At 41.1% G+C, this 21,560-nt stretch overlaps 1 long non-coding RNA gene across 2 annotated transcripts; it reads left to right on the top strand.

The window, feature by feature from the left end:
* Position 1: 1 nt before the first annotated feature.
* On the top strand, positions 2-4,291 carry LOC143732964 (uncharacterized). 2 transcript variants are annotated; one of them, XR_013201223.1, is made up of 4 exons: positions 2-28; positions 284-339; positions 580-661; positions 4,244-4,291. It is a non-coding gene; the product is annotated as an uncharacterized LOC143732964 (long non-coding RNA). The 2 variants fall into 2 exon arrangements; XR_013201224.1 differs by lacking the exon at positions 2-28 and adding an exon at positions 35-76.
* Positions 4,292-21,560: the final 17,269 nt, after the last annotated feature.

Below are 21,560 nucleotides of genomic sequence, written 5' to 3' on the forward strand. Positions count from 1 at the left end.
GTCTCCACGGCTATGAACCATATGATTAGTAAGCAAAACCTCAAACATACAGTGCTCTACTGTTCAAAAGTTTGGGGTCTGTAAGATTTATGCTTTTGAAAGAAGTCTCACATTTTAGAAATCATTAACCCCAGGTTTTTTCAGTGAAATTGTCCTTGAGAAGCCTCTAGGCTAGATAATCAGCTAATAATAAGTGACAAATATAATGGGCATAGTTATAATAATTCATTTAACTATTATGATAATATCATGGTCATTCGTATGTTTTATTTTATTTCTCTAGGTCTGTCTTGAATTATGTTGGCCAATGAGACAGACACCATACTGTCCAACTCAAAGGTATTTATTTATTCGTATGTATGTTTTATTGATAAATACTGAAATTCTTTTTACTTATAAATGTTGGTCAGGGGGTTGACAACTTTAGGCACGTAAGTTATTTTTCACAGATATCTGGCCAGCTTACTCATGGCTCATACTCTTAGCCTTTAAAATGTTTGAATTTATATTCTCGATGCAATATCAGGGGTAAAGATAACATTAGAGTCCTTAAAGTTATGGCTATGCTCTTGTTACCAGATGAGATATAATCCCTAGTGTTTGGCCCTGTGATTCTTCAGGACAAGATCTTGATGCCATCCACACTCAGTACATGAAGAAGGTGAGTTTCACAATAGCTGCCACTATCACAAATCAAGAGACCGAACACAACAGGCTTTCATCCGTATGAACTCATCCATATGTAGGGATGGGTACCGAAACCCAGTATTAATCTGGCCCTGTGGCCAAACTAAGGAAGGCGGCAGTATCGATAAGCTTGGACGTTATCGGTTCTTCATACCACGTGTGTTTTTCATGCTGGTTGTTTGTAATTTTGTAAGAGTAGGGAGAGGCTGTACCTCTCATGTGTGTGTTTTTTTTTCACTCTCTATTCTCATTATGTTCATTTACATGCCAACAGCTCATGATGAAAATTTTCTAGCATTTATATGCTACTAATAATATTGTTGATATTAAGCAAAGTTATTTACAAGATCTTTAAAAAAATTTATAATTAAATGTCTTTATTATAATATGACTCAACTACAGTGGCGGTTCTAGAGGGGGGGCCAGGGGGGCCCGTGCCCCTGTGACAACAATCTTGGCCCCCCTTGTGGCCCCCCTAAATGTGGAGTGTGAAATAATTTTTACAAAACTGTTTTTTTTTTTTGCTATCGTTGTATGCGTATTACTTTTTTATTATTCTATCTTTGTGGATTTGCTTGTTCACGTGACAATTCGCGTCACATTCGCGGGAATCGCGGCAGAATAACGTCTGTCTCCTGCACGCGAGAGAGGAGAGGAGAAAGCTGGTAAATGTCAGTTCAGTTGCAAGTTCATTCTTTATGTGCGTATCGGGTGTGCGATGTGTATTGTCTATTATGATATTGTAATCAATGTTTTAACTGTGTACGATGCACTGTGAGCTGACATCGCATTTGTCTCTCGTCCTTTCACTGCTGTGTGCGGTTCATAGGTAGGCTATGTCCCCAAATTAGTTTATGTCTTATATTTATATCATATTTATATCGCTGTCTGTTGCATTGAGACTCTGCTACGGTTTCATTTTGAAATTCTAGTCGGCGAAATAAAGGGAAAACAAACAGCGATGATTTCTTGACTGAAATCCGCGATTTGAAGGAATCACTTGCTCCTTTCCCGAATGAATCAGCCGTTTGAGCGAATCAGTTGAATGAATGAATCCTTCAACTCACTTATTAAGACAGTGACTTGCCGCCGCCTACTGGCGGTTTTAGTTTCATATTTAAAGTACCCTTTAATTAAAACGTTAAAATTAGAAATAATTTCATGTTTAAATATTGATTTTAAAAAAATCTCATAGCTTTATGCAATTGTGAATGGAGTGTAAATATATTAATGCCACTTCTGTGTCTCCTCTAGACTGCAAAGATGGATTTTGATTAAATGATTTAATTTGACTGGTAACAGTGGTACTGTATAATTATTGTATAATTAAGTATTATTGTATAAATAAGTATAATTACTGTTTAATTTGAATGTTAGTATTTGACATAAAAGGTGATTCATAACTCTAAATAAGTTTAGAAAGAATGTCCATATATAGGTGAAAATGCCCCTGGAAATCAATTTAAGGTGGCAAATTAAATTAATTAAAAATTAATTAAAAAATGAATTTCGGTCCCTGCTGTTAACTGACCACTGCATAGAATATTAAAAAATATGAATATCTTTGTGAGTCTGCTGTCAACAACAGGCCTAAACCAGCCATGGCACCAGCACACAAACACAATCAGTAAAATATCATCTAATCATCAACAAAACATTGAAAATATTGAGATATATTTTTGTCAATATCGCACACCCCTAATGTACGGTATGAATTTTGATTTCTTCAGGTTTTAAAAAGCCTTAAATTCGATTTTAAAAAGTGTGCAGGAGCCCTGTAAATGGTTAGACATAGTAACCTAGCAAGTAAATTAATTAATAAGCTTCTTGGTCCCCATTGCTTTTGCTCTATAGTTCTCACCAAAATGAAGAGAAAGAAGGACATCATGTCAATTACAGTTACTCTGACTAATACTGAATATGTAATGCAAATGTAAAAATATAATGGAAATGCAAATACATTGTTGAATGATTATAAACATGGTATTTTGCCTGTTAATGCCTGCAGTGCAGAAAATTATATGACAACAATAAGGTCTAAATGCAACTGGCCCCTCTAACAGCACAACTGGCCCCAGCTTGGCCCCCCCAGTTGAAATGGTCTAGAACCGCCACTGCTCAACTATGAAATAGTTTTACTGTTATCTGTGTCTTTCCTTTTACTTTACAGCACATCACTGACAGGCTTTCCTATGTGATTGATTCAAGTTTTCTACCATTGTATTTATCCAAATGAGGGTTGTAAATGCATTTACATTTTATATTTGCCATTAACTGTTAATCTTAGTTCTCTGGACTTCTCACAATATGCCATATTAAAGGAATACTCAGAGGGGTGAATTGAAATAATTTCTTTTGGGCAATATCATGCCCCAAATATTGTATATTGAGTAGGACAGGACTGCACGATATATCGTTTTAGCATCAATATCGCGTTGTGCACATCCACGATAGTCCGTCGCAGGATGTGCGTTGTCATGTATAGGGATCGTAGTTTATCTGTGATCCGTATGGGCCAGTTGTCCCCCGGTTCGGAACGCATGTGATTCGCGGATTAATTGCAAAGTTTTACCATCATAGAGTGAAAGTTTATCATTTGCATGTGTTTTTAAGTCGAGTCAGGCATCAAGTGCAAGAGGACTCACGTGCACACACAGAGCCATGCAGACGGCTCGTGAATGCCCAATTCAGTTCTTTTTCTCTTTCTTTTGAGCATAAACGGGTACATGCATGCAAAATGAAGTCAAATGCCCATCTCTGCAATCACCCCCCATCAACAAAGCTGAACAGCCCCCCCCCCCCCCCCCCCCCACCCCTACTTGCCAGGATGAATAAACTTTTAATAAACTACAGAACAGCGCGAGCGGGAAGCGGCGCACCTCACGCGAGCAGAGCTTATATGCTCTGAGAACGGACACTGCACTAGTGATATAAACACACACACACACACACACACACACACACACACACACACACACACACACACACACACACACACACACACACACAGGTCTTACAGGTTAACTTAAGCGATATTTTTAATAAGGTAGTCTTATAATATTTTTCTCACTGACAAAGTAGGGTAGATTTAAATAAATAAAAACGAAATTTAAATCAATAAAAACGAAATTTAAATATAGAAAAACGAGATTTCTCCTATATTTCGAATGAGAACCGTTTCGAGGGGGATGCCAGGTGTGCAAAAAATAAAAACTAATATTCGAATGTCACATTTTCAAATCGAATACCAACCCACCGAACGAATATTTGAATATTCGGGTCCAGCCCTAATGCAGATTCACTTCTCTATAAAATCTCCCCAATTATTCTATAATAATGAATTTTTTTCAAATAGACCTAAATAAATATTCTGATGAAATTGTTTTTATATCGCAATATATATAGCAGAAAAACTAAATATGTATTTAAGTTTTTCAATATCGTGCAGCCCTAATAGTGAGCTTATCTTAAATTGAACCTGGAATGATAATTTGTGATACCAGATGAGATGTATGTATGATAGATTTTTAACTGTACTACTATGTTTGTATTGCAGGTTTTCTGGGATCCCAGCGGAAGGCATCAGATGTTGGCCTGGACAGATTACCTGTACACCACACGACCTCTGCTTTTGCATGGATGGCTGATTACTATCATGTTCTGTGAGGGTATTATTATAGCAAAACTGAGCACCTGTGGCAGTGGAGTCTGTAGGTGTAAAGTCACACATAAGTAAATTTAAAGTCACCGAGTTTTTTTTATTTTTATAATAGAAGTTTCAAACTTTTTTCTCTCTCACAAACACAGAAGTTACAGCTTTTCAAATTCTTCATTGGAGGTGCACAAATACTATTTTACAAATCACAAATTAAGAAATGTATATGCTCACATTTAAGCCGCGATCACACAAGGGGTTTGAGAATATGACTTTACAACAAAAATATCATTCTTTTAAGTCAGCCAAGAGGTCACACCTTCATGTATTGATCTTCTACTGGTCACACGTTATCATGTAGAGCAAATTCACAGGTCGGAGTTCACCAGACTTGAACTGGAATGCAGTAAAATATGAAACTTTGCGAGAGCTAGCATTTCCAATCTCCCACATTCACATGTAAATCAATGGAAGTCAATGGAATGAAAAGTGGAGTGTGACCACATGAGAATAGCCAAACAGTATAGATGATTCACAAAATTATACACAAAGAAATGTGAATGATTGGCCAAAATTGTACTGTTCTCAACAAAAATATGACCCTTTGAGTTTGGTAATTTGTAGAATAGGATTTGTGCACCTGCAATGAAGAATTTAAAAAGGTGTAACTGATGTGTTGTTTCTGTGAGAGAGAAAGGAAAAAAACGAAATGTTTGCAACTCCTAAAACATTTTCTCAAAGACTTGACATCTACTCTGTTTTGCTTCAATAATACTCGATATAATACATAATTTGAGTCGATATTCTGATCATGTTTTTTCAAGCACAATTTATCAATGCCAAACCACATCAATCTTATTAACTATAATTTATTTTGTATAAAATTAATATACAGTACCGGTCAAAAGTTTGGGAACATTACTATTTTCTATATTATTTGAAAGAAGTCTCTTCTGCTCATCAAAGTAGCATTTATTTGATAAAAAAAACGGTAATATTGTGAAATAGTATTATAATGTAAAACAGCTGTTTTCTATGTGAAAATATAGTAAAGTATAATTAATTCCTGTTTATAATATATCATGTGACACTGAAGACTGGATTAATGATGCTGAAAATTCAGCTTTGCATCACAGGATTAAATTATATTTTAAAGTATATTAAAATAGAAAACCATTATTTTAAATTGTAATTATATTTCACAATATTACAGTTTTTTTCTGTATTTTTGATCAAATAAATACAGCATTGATGAGCAGAAGAGATTTCTTTCAAAAACATTCATACTAGTAAAGTAATACCATAAGATCATATTTTTTCTTTGTTCATCTGGCTGTTATAACTCATGTACAACAGCATAACAAAATCTAAAGTTAGTGATTTAAGGGCCAAGAGACCAACTAAAACAAACACTGATCACCATAATGGTGACTTAAAAATCCGGGGGGGGGGGGGGGGGGGTTTCTCCTTCAGTGATTCTGCCTGTTACCATCAGGTGTCTTCAATAATACTTAATCATCACTCAATCACAAAATTATCTCATTAACTTAAACACTGCTTCAGTGTTCATTTAACACTCTGCTCAGAGTTTATATAATTCACACTGATTTTTCTGTGCCTTTACAGTTAAGTCAGTTTTTAGTTTTAGTTTTTAGGACAGTTTTTAACATTTTAATCATTTCAATTAATAATTGTGTACATACCTGTTACCATATCACTGGTTTGTTTTAAGGGGCTGAAATATCAAATAAAAAAAGCAATTTGTTTGAATGGTTGCCTGTGCTCCTGAAGATTATTTAAAGTGTATTTGGAATTGTTTGCTTTCTTTGTCACAACAACCAATGGCAGGAAAAATAGAGAAGACATAGTCAGCCAGCCTGGCCAGCTAAGACCAACACTGACCAGCTAAGACCAACACTGACCATCTAAGACCAACACTGGCCATCTAAGACCAACACTGACCAGCTAAGACCAACACTGACCAGCTAAGACCAACACTGACCATCTAAGACCAACACTGACCAGCTAAGACCAACACTGACCAGCTAAGACCAGCCTGACCAGCTAAGACCAGCCTGGCCAGCTAAAACCAGCCAGGCTGTCCAGCTAAAACCAGCCAGGCTGTCCAGCTAAGACCAGCCTGGCCAGCTAAGACCAGCCTGACCAGCTAAAAAGTGTTCAAAACCCCTCTAAAACCAGCCTGATAAACCAACTATGACCAGGCTGGGAGACCAGCCAAAACCAGCCTGACCATCTTAGGCTGGTTTTAGCTGGATTTTTCAGCAGCGCCTGAAATGTAGTCGAGAGTAGGTGGCTGCAGTGAGAGAAGGAGTGAAAAAAAGCGCAGGCAAGCCGGACAGTTCTGGCTTCACGCAGTGGATCTGACACCTGCGAGATCAATAATGGATAGCGCGGGATTCACGCTCGTGCACAGTATTGCTTATAAACTGGATGTAATTTAAGTTCTGTTGCTTTTATATGAAAATAAATTTCAAGTCAGCTGTCACTTTAGCACGAGGCCAGTAGCAAATTAGCTCCTTAACCTCATGCCTCAAACTCGATCACGTCGAGCTAGGCGGGAGTAGTTTCAGCATACAGGCACCCGGACTCCACCCACATCCCGCCTTTTTGCCCATTTTCGTTTATCCGGGAGTGACCATAGACCGTAAAAAAATAGCACTGTGACGCGCTTCCAAGATGGCTTCAAAAACACTCTTCAGAAACCTACGGGTTGTGACGATATCATCAGGAAATAAATAAATAAATTGTAATTTAATTGTTCTACATTTATTTCCTCATTATTCATCTGTACATAACATTGAGCTCATTATTTACAAAAATCATTTACAAAATTATCCTCGTCGTTGTGTGACCTGCTGATTGTCTTCTTCTTCTTCTTTTTTGTTTTATTGGCAACCGCACTTTACAGTGCATTACTGCCATCATCAGGTAGCTTGGATCAGAAACACCTCCTATTTTCTTAACATTTCTACCCCTCCCCACCCCTAAAGAGAGGAGGAGAGAGAGAAAAAAAAAATATATCTTTTAACCCACTGACGCTGCGTGTTCAGCTCCTCCAGTTTCCACCCCACCTCCCTTTAACTCCCACTTCTCACCAAACCTTACTTAACCTTCGGATTAACTTTTTCCTTGTCCCACACTTTACTTCATACACATCTCTCTACAAGCCTATACTTATTAATCCTACACTCTTTTCATTAAACCTGTATTGTTCAGGGGCCGTATTCACAAAGAATTTTAAGGCTAAAAGTAGCTCCTAACTGGCGAATTTAGGAGCAACTCCTAAAAATAATGGGCGTGTCACTCCTAACTTTAGGACTCCTAATTTTTTTCACTAAGAGTTATTCACGAAGCATTTTAGCCCTAAAAGTAGCACCTAAGTCTGGTACAGCTTAAAAGAAGTCGAGAGGACTCCTAACTCACTAAGACCTATTCACAAAGGATTGTAGCGCATACCACCGGCTCTCGCAGTCGTCCGGGGTCCGCGACACAAGCGGGAATGCTGCATTGATCTGCAAACAAATCCTCTCCCATGTCTCACGCTTAGTTTTACTTGATATCCCAGTGTCGAATTTCCCTTTTAATTAAAAAAAAAAAAAAATTCAGCACCAACACCAAGCAGCAGTAACTGATCCTGCGTCCAGTTGGGCTTTCTTTTCCGTTTTGGCGAGTTCGTAATACACCGTCAATCAACTATTACATTACTTCAATAGGAGCAACATTTACTTGCTTTAAGTAGTCTATTTAGGCTATGGAAGCTTGTTTTCGCCACAGAATGAAAAATAAAAAAGGTAATTGCGGCTTTTTATCTCACAATTGCGACTTTATTTCTCACAATTCTGACTTCATAACTCGCAATTGTGAGATAAAAAGTCGCAATTATTATTTATTTATTTTATTCAGTGGCGGAAACAAGCTTCCATACTAATATAATCTCAATTAACCAAGCAAGTGTTAATGCAAGTGTCGTTTTTCATTATTAGGCAAGTGGCGGTTTCATTAGGGTATTAGGCTACCTTAATTTAATTTAATTGAATTCACCACTTTTCTCTCTCACTCTGCCTTTTTAGAATTACACTTCACTGGGGCCTGCACAAACATGTCATTATATATGCATTTCGATGACATTACTATTATTATTTTGTGTAGGACACAGACATATTTAGATGTCGTAATTCCATGATTTGTTGCGTCTGTGTTATGTTCCACATGATGGCCCTGTCATCTAACAACCAATCACCGTGATCATTGCGAGGAAACTCGTGCATGAGAATTGACGTCATCCATAGCAACGAAGACTCACTCTTAGTTTAGGAGTTGTCATTTTTCCTTACTAAGAGTAGGTCTGAAAGGCGTTGTGAATAACTTTTAAGAGAAAACTCCTAGCTAAAATATTTTAGTGTGATTTAGGAGTACTCCTAGTGGTAAAATAAAATTCTTTGTGAATACGGCCCCAGAAACTGAAACAACACATTGACTGTACTATTTCCTACATTTGAGTTTAATATATTCTTTAATGTTAACTCTTTCCCTTCATTTTTCCATACTTCTTCTCTTAGCACTTCTCTTTCTTCTTCATAACCCTTACAATTAACAATCACATGTTCCACAGATTCACTCTGTCCGCATTTATCACATAATCCTGTTGGATGCTTAGATATTAAATGTAATGTTTTATTCAAACCTGTATGTCCCACTCTTAGTCTTGTAATTATACTTTCCTCCCTTCTATCTCTCCCTTTTTTCCTCCCTTCTCCCACTTTCTTTTGTATTGCATATAAATGTCTCCCTTTACTCTCATTATCCCAATATTGTTGCCACTTTTTAATCACTTTCTCTTTTATTACTGATTTTATTTCTTTTATATTATGTGGTATCTCAATTTCTACCATTTCCTCATCTACTGCTTGTTTAGCCAATTTATCTGCTTCTTCATTTCCTTTAAGTCCCACATGGGCTGGCACCCACATAAATTGTACTTGTATTTTACTTTGCTTCAACTCAAAGAGATTTTGCAGGATTTCCATCATTAAATCTGGTCTTGATTCTGATTTTTTATTATCAATACTGACTATTGCTGAATATGAATCTGAACATATGATCGCATTATTAATTCTCCTTTCTTTAACTAATTGCACTGCTAACAAAATAGCCATCAGCTCACCAGTATATACTGATAACTGATCACTAATTCTAGCTTTTTTCCTCACAAGTAACTTTTGTACATATACTGCCACTCCTATTCTTTCTCCTTTTTTGGAAGCATCCGTGTATATCTGTATATGATCTCCATACCTAATTCTTAAATACTCATTTGCTCTCATTACTTCCATCTCCTTATTTCCTTCACTCTGTCTTATCTTCAGTAATGTTAAATCTACTCCTGGTTGAGGAAGAATCCATAGAGGGGTATGCGGATACATTACTCTTGGCACACTTCTATAATTGTCTATCCCCATCTCTTTAATATCTTCTTCTACCACCCATCCAAAACTCTTGTATCTATTCATCCCTTGTTCCCAACATATTCCTAATATTTTCCTTGTTGGATGCCTCTCATCCTGACTATTTAGATTTGTCCAATAAACAGCCATTAACTGTTGCCTTCTGATATTAAGCGGCATTTCATTTACCTCCACTTGCATTGCTGCTATAGGTGTAGTTGGACATGCTCCACAGCAAATTCTCAATGCCTGTGCTTGAATTCTGTCTAACTTCACTAACTGTGACTTTGCCGCCAACCCATATGCCACACTTCCATAATCTAGCACAGATCGTATCATTGCTACATATACTGTTTGAAGCGCCCCTCTATCTGCTCCCCACTCTTGTCCTGCCATACATTTCATTACATTTATAACTCTTTTGCACTTATTTACTATCTTATGAATATGCTCTTTCCACGTAAGTCTAGTATCCAGCCATAATCCCAAGAATCTAACTGATGCCACTCGTGCCATTTCATTGTTGTATATCTTTAACCTACACTCATTTTCTACTTTCTTGTTGGAAAATATAATACTTTGTGACTTCTCCACAGATAACTTAAATCCCCACTTATATGACCATTTTACCACCTCATCCACCGCCTTCTGCATTTTCCCCATAATAAACTTTTTATTTCTTCCTCTGAACCACAAAGCCCCATCATCTGCAAACAATGATCTACCAACACTCCTATCCACCTTACTAAATATATCATCTATCATTATTATAAAAAGGACTGGACTTATTACACTTCCCTGAGGAGTGCCATTTTCTACAATTCCTTGAGATGATATAGAATCTCCCACCCTCACTCTTATTACTCTTTCCTTAAGGAAGTCATTAATCCAATTGAACATTTTCCCCCCTACCCCCATCTCCTCCAACTTAATCATAAGACCCTCCCTCCACAACATATCGTAAGCTTTTTCAATATCGAGAAACACAGCAATTACTGATTCTCTATTTGACAGAGCTTTCTTTATTTCTGCCTCCAAACACATTCCCGGATCCATAGTTCCTCTTCCTACCCTAAACCCACTTTGATAAGGTGTTAATTTGCCTTCTTTTTCCAAAAAATATACTAATCTATCCGTTATCATTCTCTCCATTACTTTCCCTAAATGAGAAGTAAGAGCTATTGGTCTATAGTTACCTGGCTTACTAAGATCCTTCCCTTGTTTCCTTATTGGCAGTATCAGTGCTTCTTTCCAACTTTGTGGTAACACCCCCATTTCCCATACTTTATTATAAAACTCTAACATTACTCTCAATGATTCATCACTTAACTGTCTAAGCATATTATAACTGATTGCATCTTGACCCGGAGTAGTTTCTCTCATTCTCCTCAGTGCTCGTTTTAGTTCGGTTAATCCAAACGGGACATCCATTACATTATCTCTTTCCTCTCTCATTTCCAATAAATGAGGATGTTCTCTTAAAGTTTCCTCCCTTTCCCTCTTAAATTCTTCAGACAGATTTTCTGTACTATTTACCTTTATAAATGTTTTACAGAACATTTCTGCTTTATCACAATTTTCTATTGCTATTACTTCCCCTTCATTTAAAACAGGATATTCCATCTCCTTCCTTATACCATTCATCCTTCTAATCATATTCCATACTTCTCCTATTGGTGTACTTCTCCCTATTTTATCACAAAAGTCTCTCCAATATTGTCTTTTTGCCCTTCTTACAACCTTTTTTACTTGTGCTTGTTCTCTCTTATATTCCATTAAACCTGGGTAACTATGCATTCTTCTTACATTCTTATATGCTCTCCTTTTCCTTCTATTAGCATCATCACACTCCTTATTCCACCATGGTACCATTTTTATCTTTCTTCTTCCTTTACTCTTAGGAATACTACTTTCTGCCGCCTTCTTAATGACACCTATAATTTTCTCACTTATAGCATCTATGTCATCTGCATTTCTTACTTCATTTATATCTAAACCCTCCTCCACCATTTCCACATACTCAGTCCAGTTAGCCTTCTCATAATTCCATCTCCCTTCTCTTCTTACATTTCTTTCTACACTCTTATTCATACTCATTTCAATCAAAATGGGAAAGTGATCACTACCTATACTACATTTCCTTAATACCTTCCAGCTAATTATGCCCCCTAACCTACTTTTAGCAAGAGTTAAATCCAACACCGATTCTTTACCTGTTCTCATGTCTACACGTGTACCTCCTCTATCATTTAGACAGATCAAATTCATCTCATCCATTAATTCTTCAATCACCTGCCCATTTCTGTCAGTTACACTTCCTCCCCATATACTACTATGAGCATTAAAATCCCCACACCAAATCACCCTCTCTCTGTTTTGCCCCTCTATCTTCACCATCTCTTCCAATATCATTTGTCTACATGGATTATAATAATTAATTATTACAACACTCTTATCATCCTTCCATACCTCTACCACCACATATTCAATTTCTCTTCCTTTCCCCACCATTCTACACTGAATTTCCGACTTTATGAAAGTAACACACCCACCACCATTTCCCTCTTCCCGATCTCTTCTCACAGAAACATATCCTTTAATTACAAAATCCAGTTTAGGTTTCAACCAAGATTCTTGTACACATATCACATCAGGCTTAACCTCCATCTTATTTACATAACCCTTAAATTCCAATCCATTAGCCACCAGACTTCTAGCATTCCATTGTAAGATTACTAACATCAATACTATTGTCCATCCCATGACTCTTGACTAGGCTGAATTTCTGAGGTTAGACCTTCTCTAACCATTTCCCATGTTAGCCCTTTGATATCCAAGAACCTCTCTGCTGCTCTCACTATTATCTGTATCATTTCTGTTCTTCTCTCCGTCTGTGCTATACAGTTTATGACCTCTGCCATGAATAACACAAAACTCTTTTTACTTACTATCATTGTGTCATCCGATTTATTGCTTTCCTTTTCTTCATTTCTGTTTCGATCTCTCCACTCCTCATTCTCCTCACTCTCTTTCTTTTTCCTTGAATCCACTTTTTTAACTGCTTCTGTATATGACAACTTATTTCCATCTCTTTCCTTCTGAATTTCTACTGCTCTCTTTCTAACTTCACACCCTCCATTTGCCACATTATGGGCCCCCCCACAATTACAACATTTTGCTTCACTTCTTCCACATTTTCCATTCTCATGCTCTTCCCCACAATGTGCACATCTCTTTTTAGCTCTACATACACTTGCAACATGACCATATCTCTGACAATTATAGCATCTCAGCGGAGCTCGCACATATTCTCTCACCCGAAAGCTTACATATCCAATCATCACTTTACTTGGTAACATTCCACCACTTTCAAAACGTAACATTACAGAAAGACTTTCTTCCTTATTACCTTCCCTATTCCTCTGCAATCGTTTTGCTTCAATTACATTTCCTCCTTTAACATTCCTCATCAACTCTATCATATTGACCTCCAATGGTACCCCTGTAATTACTCCACATAACCATGGTTTTCCACCTATTTGATTACAACTTGATATCACTTGTTTACACACAACCTTCATTTTCTTTACCTTATCTCTCTGCTCCTCATTTTCACATATCACCACCAATGCTCCATCCTGAAGCACTCTTGCACATTTAATCTCCCCTGATTGTTTCCTCAATTCATTTGTTAATTCAATTGGGTTTACCCCTTTTATTCCTTGTCCCTCTTTAAATCTTACAATCATTTTTATCTCCTCTATCCTTTCATCTACTACTTCCCTTTCGCTATCCTCATCTGTACTTACTGAATCCTCTTCATTATCTTTCTTCCTCTTTTTATTTGCTTTTTCAACACTTTTTATTCTCCCACCTTCCACCTGTACCAAATCCATCTCCTTTTCACCTTCATTCTCTGATTCATGTATTCTAGTTTTTGTTTCTGATCCAACTTCCTCTTTTTTTTTCCTCGATTTGCCCATCTTCTCTTAACACCGACGCTCAGAAGAATCTTAATCCTCAACCGTTCAAAGTCAGACCCACACAGTCGTCCGTCTTCCTGAACTCCTGCTGATTGTCGTTGAGATACTGCAGAGGAAACCGAACGAGTGAGTAGCCTAATTCCAAAACATGAACTGGATTGACGGATGAGGAGCCTAGAGCCTATATCTTCACGTCTGAGAAGCCAGGAAAATGTGGACCAGACTCTTAAGGGGAAAAGGAGTCGTGAGTACAATTTAGCCAGTGCTGACATGACATGACCTGACTTAACTTTGACTGTTTTTGAGTTGGGAATTTTATTCTTTTTTCCTCCTACTGACTATGTGAACTATTTTTGCTGTGGATTACTGTGGGGATTACTGATGGACCATTTATGAACTGTTTTTTGTTTTTTCACTTTCACTGCTGAATATACATCTTTGAATGCAATTCTATGTGTCCTGTCGTATTGAATGGTTCACTGCGTGAAAAGAGCTGTAATCGGGCATGTAAAACTCCTGAGTACTCCTGTGTACTCCACAAATAAACGTGTGTGTACGGGAGTTTACTCTCCCGTCACACAATCCCGAATACTCCTGGATATGTACCAAGTTTGGGGCACAGCAGGGAGCCACTAAGGGCCATCAGTTACCATGGTGAATAATCCCCCGGTCGGGTCAATGCAAGGGAATATTAGCATTTCACACGTTTGGGACACAAGGCAGTGGCCTCCTTCAATTGGTCAGAGGTCTTACATAGGATTGGCTGCTCAATGCTTTGTCCCTCCTCTAAACCCCCACACTATTGGTCCAGTTTTTTTTTGCCTCATTTGGGTTTATTATTACTCATTATTAATATTTATTATCATTGGTGTTCATGATTATAATGTCAAGACAATCAGATAGACAAAGTTGAGTTTGTTATTTTTATTATTTGTAAATGACACTGGGCACATGACATATATATATACACACATTCAAAATTCTATAAATAAAAATACATTAGCACAGAATACACTTTACTATTAGTCATACAATATATAACCCCACATAATATATAAGGCCTGTGTATAATATATAGAAAACAATATAATATACAAATACTTTAGAATATATAAATAGTACAATATATAAATAATACAATTTATAAATAGATAACAATATGGAATTGTATAGAATATAAATTATATATAATACAATCTATAAATAATACTTTATAATATAAATAATACTACATATAAAAAAAAACAGAATATTCAAATTATACTATAGAATAATATTTAGATGCGTAATTGTCACATGCCTGTCCTGTCTTGTGTTGCACATGGGTGTTTGTTATGTTGTGCCATGTGCTGTTGTGATTGTTGATCCCTCCCCCTCGTTACCTGATTAGTGTTGAGTTATTCCACCTGTCCCCTCGTTATTTGTTCCCTTTTTAAGTCTCCTCTTGTATGCAGTCTTTGTCGGTTCGTTGTCATACGTCTTCCCAGTTCCTTGTTGATGTTCTTATGTTCAGAGTCAGTGTTGGTTTCATGTTCATTTATTATGTTTTCCCCCTCGTGGGTTTTTGATTTGTGTTTGTACGGTTTTTGTTATTAAATCCTCCTTGTTTTTGCACTTGAGTTCTCTTCCCATTTTTGTATGTGTTGCATGACAGAACGAACCGACCCTTTGAAAACTCAACAGCATGGAGGATTTTTGCTGGAGGTATATGGATGACGACGACTTGGATTGCCCAGATTACATCATTTCCAGATTTGGATCAACCCAATTCTCTCCGATTGGCGGTGTCAGAAGGACTCCGCCAAACCTGGGTTCCAGCGGGGGTTTTTCGGACTTCTCTTCCCCAGCCAAGGAGCGGGGGAGGAGAGATTTTCGGGGGACCCGGCAGGTAATTTTTCGTGGGACCCGGGCAGGTTGTAAAGGAGGAGGAGGTGGTCGAGAGGAGGGTCAACATCACTCTCCATCCTGGCCCCCCTTTGATCCTGGACCGGTGGAAGGCAGTTCTGGGCCGGCTTCTCGCCGTCATGGACGGAGGAGGAGGAGACGCCCGTCTGCCCAGCGAGAGACTGCTCCTGTCCCGTCTGCCCAGCGAGAGACCGCTCACGTCCCGTCTGCCCAGCGAGAGACCGCTCACGTCCCGTCTGCCCAGCGAGAGACCGCTCACGTCCCGTCTGCCCAGCGAGAGACCGCTCACGTCCCGTCTGCCCAGCGAGAGACCGCTCACGTCCCGTCGGTCCAGTCTGAGACCGAGCCAGAGATCCCCTTTGGCGTTGCCGCCAAAGTTGTGACGGACTATCTGGAGCGTCTGACTCGGATCTTGGAGAGGCCGGTCTCTGCTATACCTGTTCCAGAGGCAGAGCCTATGCCTGTTCATTAGCCGGAGCCGGAGGCAGAGCCACTGCCTGTTCCTGAGCCGGAGGCAGAGCCGGTGTCTGTTCCCGAGCCGGTGTCTGTTCCCGAGCCGGTGTCTGTTCCCGAGCCGGTGTCTGTTCCCGAGCCGGTGTCTGTTCCCGAGCCGGTGTCTGTTCCCGAGCCAGTGTCTGTTCCCAGAGCCGGTGTCTGTTCCTGAAGGATCTGCTCCGCCCTGGCCGCCCGAGGGGTCTGCTCCGCCCTGGCCACCCGAGGGGTCTGCTCCGCCCTGGCCACCCGAGGGGTCTTCACCGCCATGGCCACCTGAAAGATCTGCTCCGCCCTGGCCGCCCGAGGGGTCTGCACCGCCCTGGCCGCCCGAGGGGTCTGCACCGCCCTGGCCGCCCGAGGGGTCTGCACCGCCCTGGCCGCCCGAGGGGTCTGCACCGCCCTGGCCGCCCGAGGGAGCTTCACCGCCCTGGCCACCTGAAAGATCTGCTCCACCCTGGCCGCCCGAGGGCTCTTCGCCGCCCTGGCCGCCCGAGGGCTCTTCGCCGCCCTGGCCGCCCGAGGGCTCTTCGCCGCCCTGGCCGCCCGATGGACTATGTGTTTCGCCTTGGCCGGCCGATGGACTATGTGTTTCTCCCTCACCGCCCTATGGACTCTGCGTTTCTCCCTCACCGCCCTATGGACTCTGCGTTTCTCCCTCACCGCCCTATGGACTCTGCGTTTCTCCCTCACCGCCCTATGGACTCTGCGTTTCTCCCTCACCGCCCTATGGACTCTGCGTTTCTCCCTCACCGCCCTATGGACTCTGCGTTTCTCCCTCACCGCCCTATGGACTCTGCGTTTCTCCCTCACCGCCCTATGGACTCTGCGTTTCTCCCTCACCGCCCTATGGACTCTGCGTTTCTCCCTCACCGCCCTATGGACTCTGCGTTTCTCCCTCACCGCCCTATGGACTCTGCGTTTCTCCCTCACCGCCCTATGGACTCTGCGTTTCTCCCTCACCGCCCTATGGACTCTGCGTTTCTCCCTCACCGCCCTATGGACTCTGCGTTTCTCCCTCACCGCCCTATGGACTCTGCGTTTCTCCCTCACCGCCCTATGGACTCTGCGTTTCTCCCTCACCGCCCTATGGACTCTGCGTTTCTCCCTCACCGCCCTATGGACTCTGCGTTTCTCCCTCACCGCCCTATGGACTCTGCCTTTCTCCCTCACCGCCCTATGGACTCTGCCTTTCTCCCTCACCGCCCTATGGACTCTGCGTTTCTCCCTCACCGCCCTATGGACTCTGCCTTTCTCCCTCACCGCCCTATGGACTCTGCCTTTCTCCCTCACCGCCCTATGGACTCTGCGTTTCTCCCTCACCGCCCTATGGACTCTGCGTTTCTCCCTCACCGCCCTATGGACTCTGCGTTTCTCCCTCACCGCCCTATGGACTCTGCGTTTCTCCCTCACCGCCCTATGGACTCTGCGTTTCTCCCTCACCGCCCTATGGACTCTGCGTTTCTCCCTCACCGCCCTATGGACTCTGCGTTTCTCCCTCACCGCCCTATGGACTCTGCGTTTCTCCCTCACCGCCCTATGGACTCTGCGTTTCTCCCTCACCGCCCTATGGACTCTGCGTTTCTCCCTCACCGCCCTATGGACTCTGCGTTTCTCCCTCACCGCCCTATGGACTCTGCGTTTCTCCCTCACCGCCCTATGGACTCTGCGTTTCTCCCTCACCGCCCTATGGACTCTGCGTTTCTCCCTCACCGCCCTATGGACTCTGCGTTTCTCCCTCACCGCCCTATGGACTCTGCGTTTCTCCCTCACCGCCCTATGGACTCTGCGTTTCTCCCTCACCGCCCTATGGACTCTGCGTTTCTCCCTCACCGCCCTATGGACTCTGCGTTTCTCCCTCACCGCCCTATGGACTCTGCGTTTCTCCCTCACCGCCCTATGGACTCTGCGTTTCTCCCTCACCGCCCTATGGACTCTGCGTTTCTCCCTCACCGCCCTATGGACTCTGCGTTTCTCCCTCACCGCCCTATGGACTCTCTGTTTCGCCCTGGCCGCCCGATGTCCCTGTCCCTCTCGTCCCGCCCTGGTCTGTCCCTCCCGTCCCGCCCTGTTCTATCCCTTCAGTCCCTTCCGTTCCGCCCTGATGTTTCCTTCCTGCCCCGCCCTAGCCTGATGGAGCGTCTGATAGCTGCTCCGTAGGGAGGGGGTTATGTCACATGCCTGTCCTGTCTTGTGTTGCACATGGGTGTTTGTTATGTTGTGCCATGTGCTGTTGTGATTGTTGATCCCGCCCCCTCGTTACCTGATTAGTGTTGAGTTGTTCCACCTGTCCCCTCTTTATTTGTTCCCTTTTTAATTCTCCTCTTGTATGCAGTCTTTGTCGGTTCGTTGTCATACGTCTTCCCAGTTCCTTGTTGATGTTCTTATGTTCAGAGTCAGTGTTGGTTTCATGTTCATTTATTATGTTTTCCCCGTCGTGGGTTTTTGATTTGTGTTTGTACGGTTTTTGTTATTAAATCCTCCTTGTTTTTGCACTTGAGTTCTCTTCCCATTTTTGTATGTGTTGCATGACAGTAATACTAAAATAATTCACAGGCCAGCTTCTGTGGTCTCCACCGCGACTCGATCTGCACCAACTCGTGCATGGTGAGTTCCCAAGTACTTCTGGTCTGCTTCCAGTCTTTTTGTAGCACCCCACACAGTGCAGACAAAACTGTACTACCCACACTGACTTTCCATCCAAGATAGCATCCTCCTCTTCAGACATGTGGTCAACTGTTGTAGTCTTCCAGATAGCTGCCTCTTCCTCTTGTCTGGAGAACGCCCATCCTGCTGCTCAGCAGCTGCAAAATAGGAGGGAAAAAAGTAATTAAACCACTGAAAATATCAGATTGGTTGGGATGGGAGCCTCTCCCAGGCTGAGTCTTTTACTGAGATTTATATTTATTTACACTTACTCTTCTTTTTCTTTGTCTCATGCGCACAATGATCCTGCTGTCCTCCATCTTGTCTTTGTTCTCATCTTGGGCCATCCTGTAACCCCTTCTAACAGTTTCAAAATACGTCTTGCAGGATGCTAGAGAGAGGAAGATAGTGAGGGGGGAGAATGTGTTTATTTATAACTAACTAATCTATACAGTTAAATAGTTGTAGCCTTGGGACATTCTCTTGTGACTTACCTTTAAAAACAGCAGGATCTACGTCCAGTACAGCCATGGAGATGCCATTATAAAGATAGGTTGTGGGGGGAGGATATACTGTGGAGCAGTAATTAAAGAAGGTTGATTAAAAATATAATTTAGAAGAAAGGACTGTTATGAAACAATAGTTTTAAAGATATACCTTGTCTGTGGGTCATATTTGTGTATGTTGTTTTCCCCATTGTGGAATCTCCGTACAGCTTTCTGTAAACATCCAACATAGTATGAGGACTCAATTCAAATACATTAATAAATAAAGCACACGAAGTTAAGCGGACACCGCCAAATGTTTGTGACGGTCAGAAAATAACTTACCGCAACAGAATTATTCCCAGCTCTCTTTAATTTCTTTGAAGCAGGCTCCTCTTTTGCCTCTTTGAGCTCATTGATGTCAGCCTCCATCTTATCCAACCTCTTGTCCATCGTCTCCAGCTTTTCAAATATCCTCTTCAAACTTGCATTTACCATAAACACCAGTCTGTTTTCGTTCGGACTCGGAGTTTGAAAAGCCACATTGTCCCGACGTAAAGGAGTAACATCTCTACCCTGCTCTCCGTAAAACTCCAGCGATCTTTTGCAAGCCATCTTGAAGAGCAGAGGACACCCAGATACAAACTGCTTTTCAGGGTCTACAGTCTTTGTTGTAGATTGACACAATGTAAAGCACTTATCAGCCCACCTTTCCTGAATACTAATGAGGGGGGCAGGGGAATAGGGGCAATCTTGAGCTGCCAGTCCCAAAACAAATTAGCATTTACAAAGCAAGCCATCAACTAACAGCATGTGGTCAGACAAGTTCCTGTTTTCGGGCCTTTGCAGGCATTTACAGGTACGCGTAACAAAGTTCCAAAGATCCCTGCCAAACAGCACATTTAGCGGGCGTATTCATTGTCTGAATTCTCCCGTATACACCCCTTTTGACGCAGTGGTTGGTGGTCTATTTAAGAGTGATTATTATGGGTATTATTGTATTGAGTATGGGTGTATAATCTTTATCTCATTAAGTGTCGGGTTAGTGACAGAACAAGACAGATGCACAAGATCTTTGTACGTTTCCCTAAAGTGAACTTTAATTAATGACAGAAATCCTGTCTGGCACCCCAGCATATAAAAACCCCAAACAAAGAGTGTGGGAAAACGTTACAGGGTGACGTCTTGGACACTACGTCCATATTTTTTTACACTCTATGAATCCGACACATGCGCCTTGCGCTCGCGAGAGTTTTTTTGAAACACGTCAGCATGACATAAGAGCAAGGCGGACCACACTCGGACACATTTCTAACCGGCAAGCATTACCCGCTGATCACCGTTGATCGGTTCTATGTAGATTTTGCTCATCTCAAACAAGCCTCTTGTGTGTAGTAGCTCAGGCAGACACACTAAAATGACAGAAACTGTTCTGCATTTAATGTTAAAACCCTGTCAGTCTCGCTTTTTTTCTTATCAGTGCAAAAGAAACTCAAAATACTCTGTTGATTTTGATCTAACATGCTATTAAGTGTTGTACATCATTAGATCCTGATAAGTGTTTTGTGGATACTCACAATAAAAACAAAGTGTTGTGCTTTTCGCCAAATAAAGAAAAACAAACATGATGCGCGTTCTGCCTTCTCTCTGTCAGGTAAGCCCATTCTGAAACGCGTCCGAAAATGAACTGTAATTCCGCGAATACTTGTCATACAGGCACGAGTGTTTTTCCATAATGAAGCTTGAACTCTCTTCTTTTAAATGAATTAATTTATATAAAAAAACAAATATTCTCAGTTTATGTAATCCGTATGAAAAGAGAGATGTCAGTATTTTTCTTTCCAGCTCATTACCTGATTACGCGTTAATGTGCCACGCCAACGGAGAGCGCGCGGTATTCAAACGCATGTTCTAAGGAAAGCCATTCAAACATGCCAACGCCCACCAGCTGGATTATAAAACACATCGTGTTCAGTAGTATCTTACTACAGCTGTGTACACAGCGTATCCCTGCGCTGTGAGCAATAATACTATCTAATAACCCTGGAAAATGTACCAGAAGTGCTGGTGGTTTCATTTCGAGGAGCAACGGATCCAGCTGATGTAGTAAGTCATTTATTCTTAAGTGCTTTGTTCTAATCGCGATATTGAATAGTGTCTGACTGTAAACCGCAAAAAGACTGTTTAAATATGAATTGCCTGTCTGTGTGTAGGCTAAATGAACGCAGGCCCGGTTCTACGG

This window comes from Siphateles boraxobius, unplaced genomic scaffold (genome assembly GCF_051911475.1).
Source record: "Siphateles boraxobius isolate OS27281-9 unplaced genomic scaffold, OSU_SipBor_1 9, whole genome shotgun sequence".
Taxonomy (NCBI): Eukaryota; Metazoa; Chordata; class Actinopteri; order Cypriniformes; family Leuciscidae; genus Siphateles; species Siphateles boraxobius.